The 12,151-nt window shown below is 53.8% G+C and overlaps 2 protein-coding genes across 3 annotated transcripts in view; both read left to right on the top strand.

Moving 5' to 3' along the window:
- Nucleotides 1-12,151, top strand: part of LOC139235699 (zinc finger protein 271-like) — a 105,142-nt gene that overhangs the window by 15,020 nt on the left and 77,971 nt on the right. The gene's annotated exons all lie outside the window — the stretch shown is intronic.
- The window catches only part of LOC139235611 (uncharacterized), a 75,312-nt gene that overhangs the window by 30,428 nt on the left and 32,733 nt on the right, over nt 1-12,151 (top strand). For both annotated transcript variants that reach the window (XM_070866652.1, XM_070866650.1), the window contains one exon: nt 3,278-3,553. The gene's annotated coding sequence lies outside the window, so the exon portion shown is untranslated. The remainder of the gene's footprint in view (nt 1-3,277; nt 3,554-12,151) is intronic.

Here is a 12,151-nt window from a genome sequence, read left to right as displayed (position 1 = left end):
TGTTGAGGCCAGTTCATTGGACATATTCAAGAGGGAGTTAGATATGGCCCTTACAGCTAAAGAGATCAAGGGGTATGGAGAGAAAGCAGGAAATGAGGGAATGATCAGCCATGATCTTATTGAATGGTGGTGCAGGCTCGAAGGGCCGAATGGCCTACTCCTGCACCTATTTTCTATGTTTTGCAGATTTTTTGTGTCATGCTCACACATTGCTTTTCCTCCCATCTTTGTATCGTTAGCAAACTTGGCTACAATACATCCAAGTACTTTTTAAATGTGGTGAGGGTTTCTGCCTCTACCACCCTTTCAGGCAGTGAGTTCCAGACCCACATCACCCTCTGGGTGAAGACATTTCCCCTCAAATCCCCGCTAAACCTCCCCCCAATTACTTTAAGCCTGGTTGTTGACACCTCTGCCAAGGGAAATAGGTCCTTCCTATCCATTCTATCCAGGCCCCTCATCATTTTATACACCTCAATCAGGTCTTCCCTCAGCCTCCTCTGTGCCAAGGAAAACAAATCCAGCCAACCCAATCAGAGAGGATGTTTCCCCTCATGGGGTAATCTAGAACTAGGGGGCATAGTTTCAGAATAAGGGGCCACCCATTTAAAACGGAGATGAGGAGGAATTTTTTCTCTCAAGAGTGTTGTAAACCTGCCATTCTCTGCCCCAGAGAGCTGTGGAGGCTGGGTCATTGAATATATTTAAGGGGGAGATAGACAGATTTTTGAGCGATAAGGGAGTGAAGGGTTATGGGGAGCGGGCGGGGAAGTGGAGCTGAGTCCATGATCGGATCAGCCATGATCTTATTGAATGGCGGAGCAGGCTCGAGGGGCCGAATGGCCAACTCCTGCTCCTATTTCTGATGTTAATCTGCCCTCATAGCTAAAATTCTCCAGTCCAGGCAACATCCCCATAAATATCCTCTGTACCCTCTTCCTGTAATGCGGTGACCAGAACTGCACGCAGTACTCCAGCTGTGGCCTAACCAGTGTTCTATACAGTTCAAGCATAACCTCTCTGCTCTTGGATTCTGTGCCTCGGCCAATAAAGGCAAGCATTTCGCATGCCTTCTTAACCACTTTATCCACCTGGCCTGTGACCTTCTACCCAAGTGCATGACATCACACTTTTCAGCCCAAAGTGGGTAACGTGGTCGGCATTTCGACAACGTTTTGACAGTACGTCTAACGTGTCTCGGTGCCTGACAGGAGCCCAAATCAGACTGAAATTTGATGCACTGCCTCAGTGTGCAGCACACTCACCTCTGAGTCAGAAGGTTGTGGGCTCAAGTCTCACTCCAGGGACTTGAGCACGACAATTTGGGCTGACACTCCCAGTGCAGTGCTGAGGGAGTGCCGCACTGTCGGAGAGGCGGTAGTGAGGGAGTGCCGCACTGTCGGAGGGATAGTACTGAGGGAGCGCCGCACTGTCGGAGGGGCAGTACTGAGGGAGCGCCACGCAGTCGGAGGGGCAGTACTGAGGGAGCGCCGCACTGTCGGAGGGGCAGTACTGAGGGAGAGCCGCACTGTCGGAGGGGCAGTACTGAGGGAACGCCGCACTGTTGGAGGGGCAGTACTGAGGGAGTGCCGCACTGTCGGAGGGGCAGTACTGAGGGAGCGCCGCACTATCGGAGAGGCAATACTGAGGGAGTGCCGCAGTGCTGGAAGAGCAGTACTGAGAGAGCGCCTCAGTGTCAGAGGGGCAGTACTGAGGGAACGCCTCACTGTCGGAGGGGCAGTACTGAGGGAGCGCCTCACTGTCAGAGGGGCAGTACTGAGGGAACGCCTCACTGTCGGAGGGGCAGTACTGAGGGAGCGCCGCACTGTCAGAGGGTCAGTACTGAGGGAACACCTCACTGTCAGAGGGGCAGTACTGAGGGAGCTCCACACTGTCGGAGGGGCGGTGCTGAGGGAGCGCCTCACTGTCGGAGGGGCAGTACTCAGGGAGTGCCGCACTGCCGGAGGGACAGTATTGAGGGAGTGACGCACTGTCGGAGGGACAGTACTGAAGTAGTGCCGCACTGTTGGAGGGGCAGTACTGAGGGAACGCCGCACTGTCGGAGGGACAGTATTGAGGGAGTGATGCACTGTCGGAGGGACAGTACTGAGGGAGCGCCGCACTGTCGGAGGGGCAGTACTGAGGGAGCGCCGCACTGTCGGAGGGGCAGTACTGAGGGAGCGCCGCACTGTCGGAGGGGCAGTACTGAGGGAGCGCCGCACTGTCGGAGGGGCAGTACTGAGGGAGCGCCGCACTGTCGGAGGGGCAGTACTGAGGGAGTGCCGCACTGTCGGAGGGGCAGTACTGAGGGAGCGCCGCACTGTCGGAGGGGCAGTACTGAGGGAGTGCCGCACTGTCGGAGGGGCAGTACTGAGGGAGTGCCTCACTATCGGAGGGGCAGTACTGAGAGAGCGCCGCGCTGTCGGAAGGGCAGTACTGAGGGAGCGCCGCACTGTCGGAGGGGCACTGTCGGAAGGCCAGTACTGAGGGAGCGCCGCACTGTTGGAGAGGCGGTACTGAGGGAGCGCCTCACTGTCGGAGGGACAGTATTGAGGGAGTGATGCACTGTCGGAGGGACAGTACTGAGGAAGTGCCGCACTGTCGGAGGGGTAGTATTGAGGGAGCGCTGCACTGTCGGAGGGGCAGTACTGAGGGAGCGCCGCACTGTCGGAGGGGCAGTACTGAGGGAGTGCCGCACTGTCGGAGGGGCAGTACTGAGGGAGTGCCGCACTGTCGGAGGGTCGGTACTCGGAGTGCCGCACTGTCGGAGGGGGCAGTACTGAGGGAGCGCCGCACTGTCGGAGGGTCGGTACTCAGGGAGTGCCGCACTCTCGGAGGGGCAGTACTGTTTGAGCGCCGCACTGTCGGAGGGGCAGTACTGAGGGAGCGCCGCACTGTCGGAGGGGCAGTACTCAGGGAGTGCCGCACTCTCGGAGGGGCAGTACTGTTTGAGCGCCGCACTGTCGGAGGGGCAGTACTGAGGGAGCGCCGCACTGTCGGAGGGGCAGTACTGAGGGAGTGCCGCACTGTCGGAGGGGCAGTACTGAGGGAGCGCCGCACTGTCGGAGGGGCAGTACATGGCTTGCGGTGTCGATTAAAAATGTAAAAACTGAGCGATTATTGTTGGGTAAGGTTTTTAAATGTTATGGAAGCAAGGCGGATAGCTGGGTTTAAGGTCCCAGATCGGTCCTGATCAAATTGAATGGCAGGACAGACTCGAATGGGCCTCCGCCTGTTTCTCACACTCACTCTCCCCTTTTCTAAATTCGGTCTACAGGGAACTAGAAGTGGAATATTCACAGACGGGACACTCAAACTAAACATCACGTCAGGATCAGACCGAGAGGCTCGCTTGATCGGGACCTGAATCTCATCGGCCTTTGCACATGGAAGGGGAGAGTAGCGATCGGGGCTCGGGCGGACCACACACAGATTTCCATGTCTCTTGTTCCCAATGTTGACCAGCCAGTGAGTTCACGCCGAGGAGTGGCCCTTCGACTGCTCGGGTAGAGCGTCGATCGAGATGTTCAAAATCATGAACGGTTCTGAGAGGGTACGTAAGGTGAAACTGCCAAGTGTGGTGGAAAGGTACCTAAAAGGTTACTGCACAAGATAAAAGCTCACGGGGTTGGAGGTAATACATCAGCATGGATGGAAGATTGGCAAACTAACAGAGAACAGAGAGTCGGGATAAACGGGTTATTTTCCGGTTGGCAAACAATGACGAGTGGGGTGCAGCAGGGCTCTGTGTCGGGCATGCGTACGATGTGACCCGCCCAACAGAGCTGGTCGAGTGTGGTCAGTGCTGTGATGCTGGGGATGTTGGTCTGGTCGAGAACACTGACGTTGGTGTGTCTGTCCTCACAGAGTGAAATACCCAGTCCCTAGCTCTGGAACCCCCTCCAGCCCCTACACACCTCCTTATCTCTGTAACCCTCTCCAGCCCCTACACACCTCCTTATCTCTGTAACCCTCTCCAGCCCCTACACACATCCTTATCTCTGTAACCCTCTCCAGCCCCTACACAACTCCTTATCTCTGTAACCCTCTCCAGCCCCTACACACCTCCTTATCTCTGTAACCCTCTCCAGCCCCTACACACCTCCTTATCTCTGTAACCCCCTCCAGCCCCTACACACCTCCCTAGCTCTGGAACCCCCTCCAGCCCCTACACACCTCCTTATCTCTGTAACCTCCTCCAGCCCCTACACACCTCCTTATCTCTGTAACCCTCTCCAGCCCTACACACCTCCTTATCTCTGTAACCTCCTCCAGCCCCTACACACCTCCTTATCTCTATAACCTCATCCAGCCCCTACACACCTCCTTATCTCTGTAACCTCCTCCAGCCCCTACACACCTCCTTATCTCTGTAACCTCCTCCAGCCCCTACACACCTCCTTATCTCTGTAACCTCCTCCAGCCCCTACACACCTCCCTAGCTCTGGAACCCCCTCCAGCCCCTATACCCCTCCCTAGCTCTGGTACCCCCTCCAGACTCTACACACCTCCTTATCTCTGTAATCCACTCCAGCCCCTACACACCTCCTTATCTCTGGAACCCCCTCCAGTCTCTACACACCTCCTTATCTCTGGAACCCCCTCCAGCCCCTACACACCTCCTTATCTCTGTAATCCCCTCCAGCCCCTACACCCCTCTTTATCTCTGTAACCTCCTCCAGCCCCTACACACCTCCTTATCTCTGTAATCCCCTCCAGCCCCTACACACCTCCTTATCTCTGTAATCCCCTCCAGCCCCTACACACCTCCTTATCTCTGTAACCTCCTCCAGCCCCTACACACCTCCTTATCTCTGTAACCTCCTCCAGCCCCTACACACCTCCTTATCTCTGGAACCCCCTCCAGACCCTACACACCTCCTTATCTCTGGAACCCTCTCCAGCCCCTACACACCTCCTTATCTCTGTAATCCCCTCCAGCCCCTACACACCTCCTTATCTCTGTAACCTCCTCCAGCCTCTACACACCTCCTTATCTCTGTAACCTCCTCCAGCCTCTACACCCCTCCCGATCTCTGTAATCCCCTCCAGCCTCTACACACCTCCTTATCTCTGTAACCTCCTCCAGCCCCTACACACCTCCTTATCTCTGTAACCTCCTCCAGCCCCTACACACCTCCTTATCTCTGTAATCCCCTCCAGCCCCTACACACCTCCTTATCTCTGTAACCTCCTCCAGATTCTACACACCTCCTTATCTCTGGAACCCCCTCCAGACTCTACACACCTCCTTATCTCTGGAACCCCCTCCAGCCCCTACACACCTCCTTATCTCTGTAATCCCCTCCAGCCCCTACACAACTCCTTATCTCTGTAACCTCCTCCAGCCCCTACACACCTCCTTATCTCTGTAATCCCCTCCAGCCCCTACACACCTCCTTATCTCTGTAACCTCCTCCAGCCCCTACACACCTCCTTATCTCTGTAACCTCCTCCAGCCTCTACACACCTCCTTATCTCTGGAACCCCCTCCAGACCCTACACACCTCCTTATCTCTGGAACCCTCTCCAGCCCCTACACACCTCCTTATCTCTGTAATCCCCTCCAGCCCCTACACACCTCCTTATCTCTGTAACCTCCTCCAGCCTCTACACATCTCCTTATCTCTGTAACCTCCTCCAGCCTCTACACCCCTCCCGATCTCTGTAATCCCCCTCCAGCCCCTACACACCTCCTTATCTCTGTAACCTCCTCCAGCCCCTACACACCTCCTTATCTCTGTAACCCTCTCCAGCCCTACACACCTCCTTATCTCTGTAACCTCCTCCAGCCCCTACACACCTCCTTATCTCTGTAACCTCCTCCAGCCCCTACACACCTCCTTATCTCTGTAACCTCCTCCAGCCCCTACACACCTCCTTATCTCTGTAACCTCCTCCAGCCCCTACACACCTCCTTATCTCTGTAACCTCCTCCAGCCTCTACACACCTCCCTAGCTCTGGAACCCCCTCCAGCCCCTATACCCCTCCCTAGCTCTGGTACCCCCTCCAGACTCTACACACCTCCTTATCTCTGGAACCCCCTCCAGCCCCTAAACACCTCCTTATCTCTGGAACCCCCTCCAGACTCTACACACCTCCTTATCTCTGTAATCCACTCCAGCCCCTACACACCTCCTTATCTCTGGAACCCCCTCCAGTCTCTACACACCTCCTTATCTCTGGAACCCCCTCCAGCCCCTACACACCTCCTTATCTCTGTAATCCCCTCCAGTCCCTACACCCCTCTTTATCTCTGTAACCTCCTCCAGCCCCTACACACCTCCTTATCTCTGTAATCCCCTCCAGCCCCTACACACCTCCTTATCTCTGTAATCCCCTCCAGCCCCTACACACCTCCTTATCTCTGTAACCTCCTCCAGCCCCTACACACCTCCTTATCTCTGTAACCTCCTCCAGCCCCTACACACCTCCTTATCTCTGGAACCCCCTCCAGACCCTACACACCTCCTTATCTCTGGAACCCTCTCCAGCCCCTACACACCTCCTTATCTCTGTAATCCCCTCCAGCCCCTACACACCTCCTTATCTCTGTAACCTCCTCCAGCCTCTACACACCTCCTTATCTCTGTAACCTCCTCCAGCCTCTACACCCCTCCCGATCTCTGTAATCCCCTCCAGCCTCTACACACCTCCTTATCTCTGTAACCTCCTCCAGCCCCTACACACCTCCTTATCTCTGTAACCTCCTCCAGCCCCTACACACCTCCTTATCTCTGTAATCCCCTCCAGCCCCTACACACCTCCTTATCTCTGTAACCTCCTCCAGACTCTACACACCTCCTTATCTCTGGAACCCCCTCCAGCCCCTACACACCTCCTTATCTCTGTAATCCCCTCCAGCCCCTACACAACTCCTTATCTCTGTAACCTCCTCCAGCCCCTACACACCTCCTTATCTCTGTAATCCCCTCCAGCCCCTACACACCTCCTTATCTCTGTAACCTCCTCCAGCCCCTACACACCTCCTTATCTCTGTAACCTCCTCCAGCCTCTACACACCTCCTTATCTCTGGAACCCCCTCCAGACCCTACACACCTCCTTATCTCTGGAACCCTCTCCAGCCCCTACACACCTCCTTATCTCTGTAATCCCCTCCAGCCCCTACACACCTCCTTATCTCTGTAACCTCCTCCAGCCCCTACACACCTCCTTATCTCTGTAATCCCCCTCCAGCCCCTACACACCTCCTTATCTCTGTAACCTCCTCCAGCCCCTACACACCTCCTTATCTCTGTAACCTCCTCCAGCCCCTACACACCTCCTTATCTCTGTAATCCCCTCCAGCCCCTACACACCTTATCTCTGTAACCTCCTCCAGCCCCTACACACCTCCTTATCTCTGTAACCTCCTCCAGCCCCTACACACCTCCTTATCTCTGTAATCCCCTCCAGCCCCTACACACCTCCTTATCTCTGTAACCTCCTCCAGCCTCTACACCCCTCCCGATCTCTGTAATCCTCTCCAGCCCCTACACACCTCCCTATCTCGGTAACCCCTCCAACCCCTACACCCCTCCCGATCTCTGTAATCCCCTCCAGCCCCTACACACCTCCTTATCTCTGTAATCCCCTCCAGCCCCTACACACCTCCTTATCTCTGTAATCCTCTCCAGCCCCTACACACCTCATTATCTCTGTAACCTCCTCCAGCCTCTATACCCCTCCCGATCTCTGTAATCCCCTCCAGCCCCTACACACCTCCTTATCTCTGTAATCCCCTCCAGCCCCTACACACCTCCTTATCTCTGGAACCCCCTCCAGACCCTACACACCTCCTTATCTCTGTAACCTCCTCCAGCCCCTACACACCTCCTTATCTCTGTAATCCTCTCCAGCCCCTACACACCTCCTTATCTCTGTAATCCTCTCCAGCCCCTACACACCTCCCTATCTCTGTAATCCCCTCCAGCCCCTACACACCTCCTTATCTCTGTAATCCCCTCCAGCCTCTACACCCCTCCCGATCTCTGTAATCCCCTCCAGCCTCTACACCCCTCCCTATCTCTGTAATCCTCTCCAGCCCCTACACACCTCCTTATCTCAGTAATCCCCTCCAGCCCCTACACACCTCCTTATCTCTGTAATCCCCTCCAGCCCCTACACACCTCCTTATCTCTGTAATCCCCTCCAGCCTCTACACCCCTCCCTATCTCTGTAATTCCCTCCAGCCCCTACACACCTCCCTATCTCTGTAATCCTCTCCAGCCCCTACACACCTCCTTATCTCTGTAATCCCCTCCAGCCCCTACACACCTCCCTATCTCTGTAATCCCCTCCAGCCCCTACACACCTGCTTATCTCTGTAACCTCCTCCAGCCCCTACACACCTCCTTATCTCTGTAACCTCCTCCAGCCCTACACCCCTCCCGATCTCTGTAATCCCCTCCAGCCCCTACACACCTCCCTATCTCGGTAACCCCTCCAACCCCTACACCCCTTCCGATCTCTGTAAACCTCTCCAGCCCCTACAACCTTCCCTATCTCTGTAACCTCCTCCAGCTCCTACACATCTCCCTATCTTGAACCCCCTCCAGCCCCTACACCGCTCCCGATCTCTGTAGCCCCCTCCAGCCCCTTCACCCCTCCCTATCTCTGTAACCTCCTCCATCACCTATACCACTCCTTATCTCTGTAACCCTCTCCATCCCCTATACCCCTCCCTATCTCTGTAACCCCCTCAATCCCCTACACCCCTCCCTATCTCTGTAACCCCCTCCAGTCCCCTACACCTCGCCCTATCTATGTAACTTCCTCCAGCCCCTACTCCCCTCCCTATCTCTGTAATCTCCAGCCCCTACACGCCTCCCTATCTCTGTAATCTCCTCCAGCCCCTACACGCCTCCTTGTCTCTGTAACCTCCTCCTGCCTGCAGACCACTCCCTAACTCTGTAACCTCCTCCAACCCATACACCCCTCCTTATCTCTTTAACCTCTTCCAGCCCCCACATCTATCCTTATCTTTGTAACCTCCTGCAGCCCCTACACCGCTCCCGATTTGTGTAACCTCCTCCAGCCCCGACCACCCTCCCTATCTCTAACCTCATCCAGTCCCTACACACCTCCCGATGAATGTAAACTCCTCCAGCCCCAACACTCTCGATATCTCTGTAATCTCCTCCAGCCCGTACACCCCTCCCTATGTCTATAACCTACTCCAGCCCCTACACCCCTCCCTATCCCTGTAACCTCCTTCAGACCCTACACCACTCCCTATTCTTGTAACCCCCTCCAGCCCCTGCACCCCTCTCTATCTCTGTAATCTCCACCAGCCCCTACACCCCTCCCTATCTCTGTAATCTCCTCCAGCCCTTAAACCCCTCACTATCTCTGTACTTCCTCCAGCCGCTACACCCCTCCCTATCTCTGTAACCTCCTTCAGCTGCTATAACCCTCCCGATCTCTGTAACCTCCTCCAGTCCCTACACCCCTCTCTATCTCGGTAACCTCCTCCAGCCCCTACACCCCTCCCGATCTCTGCAACCTCCTCCTGCCCCAATACCTCTCCCTATCTCTGTACCCTCCTCAAACCCCTACTCCCCTCCCTATCTCTGTCACCTACTCGAGCCCCTACACTCCTCCGATCTCTGTAACCTCCTCCAGCCCCGACAACGCCATCCTATCTCTGTAACCTTCTCCGGCCCTTACAACCCTCCATATCTCTGTACCCTCCTCCAGCCCCTACACCCCACTATCTCTATAACCTCCTCCAGCTGCTACACACCTCCCTGTCTCTGTAATCTCCTCCATTCTCTACACCCCTCCCAATCTCTGTAACCTCCTCCAGCCCCTACACCTCTCCCTATCTCTGTAACCTTCTCCAGCCCCTACACACCTCCCTATCTCTGTAACCTCCTCCAGCTCCTGCACCGCTCCCTATCTCTGTAACCCCCTCCAGCCCCTACAGCCCTCCCTATCTCTGTAACCTCCTACTGCTTTGAGTACTGTTGGGGAGGATGACTCATCAGGGGAGGGCAGCAGCAGCCAAGTTCATGGCACCGTAGGTGGCTCTGCTGCAAAGGAGGGCAGGAAAAAGAGTAGGAGCGCGATAGTGATAGGGGATTCGATGGTGAGGGGAATAGATAGGCGTTTCTGCGGACGCAACCGAGACTCCAGGATGGTATGTTGCCTCCCTGGTGCAAGGGTCAAGGATGTCTCGGAGCGGGTGCAGGACATTCTGAAATGGGAGGGAGAACAGCCAGTTGTCGTGGTGCACATTGGTACCAACGACATAGGTAAAAAAAGGGATGAGGTCCTACGAAAAGAATTTAAGGAGCTAGGAGCTAAATTAAAAAGTAGGACCTCAAAAGTAGTAATCTCGGGATTGCTACCAGTGCCACGTGCTAGTCAGAGTAGGAATCGCAGGATAGCGCAGATGAATACATGGCTTGAGCAGTGGTGCAGCAGGGAGGGATTCAAATTCTTGGGGCATTGGAACCGGTTCTGGGGGAGGTGGGACCAGTACAAACCGGACGGTCTGCACCTGGGCAGGTCCGGAACCAATGTCCTAGGGGGAGTGTTTGCTAGTGCTGTTGGGGAGGAGTTAAACTAATATTGCAGGGGGATGGGAACCTATACAGGGAGACAGAGGGAGACAAAAAGGAGGCAAAAGCAAAAGACAGAAAGGAGATGAGGAAAAGTGGAGGGCAGAGAAACCCAAGGCAAAGAACAAAAAGGGCCACTGTACAGCAAAATTCTAAAAGGACAAAGGGTGTTAAAAAAGCAAGCCTGAAGGCTTTGTGTCTTAATGCAAGGAGTATCCGCAATAAGGTGGATGAATTAATTGTGCAAATAGATGTTAACAAATATGATGTGATTGGGATTACGGAGACGTGGCTCCAGGATGATCAGGGCTGGGAACTCAACATCCAGGGGTATTCAACATTCAGGAAGAATAGAATAAAAGGAAAATGAGGTGGGGTAGCATTGCTGGTTAAAGAGGAGATTAATGCAATAGTTAGGAAAGACATTAGCTTGGATGATGTGGAATCTATATGGGTAGAGCTGCAGAACACTAAAGGGCAAAAATCGTTAGTGGGAGTTGTGTACAGACCTCCAAACAGTAGTAGTGATGTTGGGGAGGGCATCAAACAGGAAATTAGGAGTGCATGCAATAAAGGTGCAGCAGTTATAATGGGTGACTTTAATATGCACATAGATTGGGCTAGCCAAACTGGAAGCAATACGGTGGAGGAGGATTTCCTGGAATGCATAAGGGATGGTTTTCTAGACCAATATGTCGAGGAACCAACTAGGGGGGAGACCATCTTAGACTGGGTGTTGTGTAATGAGAGAGGATTAATTAGCAATCTCATTGTGCGAGGCCCCTTGGGGAAGAGTGACCATAATATGGTGGAATTCTGCATTAGGATGGAGAATGAAACAGTTAATTCAGAGACCATGGTCCAGAACTTAAAGAAGGGTAACTTTGAAGGTATGAGGCATGAATTGGCTAAGATAGATTGGCTAATGATACTTAAGGGGTTGACTGTGGATGGGCAATGGCAGACATTTAGAGAACGCATGGATGAATTACAACAATTGTACATTCCTGTCTGGCGTAAAAATAAAAAAGGGAAGGTGGCTCAACCGTGGCTATCTAGGGAAATCAGGGATAGTATTAAAGCCAAGGAAGTGGCATACAAATTGGCAGAAATAGCAGCGAACCTGGGGACTGGGAGAAATTTAGAACTCAGCAGAGGAGGACAAAGGGTTTGATTAGGGCAGGGAAAATGGAGTACGAAAAGAAGCTTGCAGGGAACATTAAGGCGGATTGCAAAAGTTTCTATAGGTATGTAAAGAGAAAGAGGTTAGTAAAAACAAACGTAGGTCCCCTGCAGTCAGAATCAGGGGAAGTCATAACGGGGAACAAAGAAATGGCAGACCAATTGAACAAGTACTTTGGTTCAGTATTCACTAAGGAGGACACAAACAACCTTCCGGATATAAAAGTGGTCAGAGGGTCTATTGAGGAGGAGGAACTGAGGGAAATCTTTATTAGTCGGGAAATTGTGTTGGGGAAATTGATGGGATTGAAGGCCGATAAATCCCCAGGGCCTGATGGACTGCATCCCAGAGTACTTAAGGAGGTGGCCTTGGAAATAGCGGATGCATTGACAGTCATTTTC

This window comes from Pristiophorus japonicus, chromosome 23 (genome assembly GCF_044704955.1).
Source record: "Pristiophorus japonicus isolate sPriJap1 chromosome 23, sPriJap1.hap1, whole genome shotgun sequence".
NCBI classification, from domain to species: domain Eukaryota; kingdom Metazoa; phylum Chordata; class Chondrichthyes; family Pristiophoridae; genus Pristiophorus; species Pristiophorus japonicus.
The sequence above is the reverse complement of the archived record's forward strand: the minus strand, read 5'-3'. Positions and strand labels throughout refer to the sequence as shown.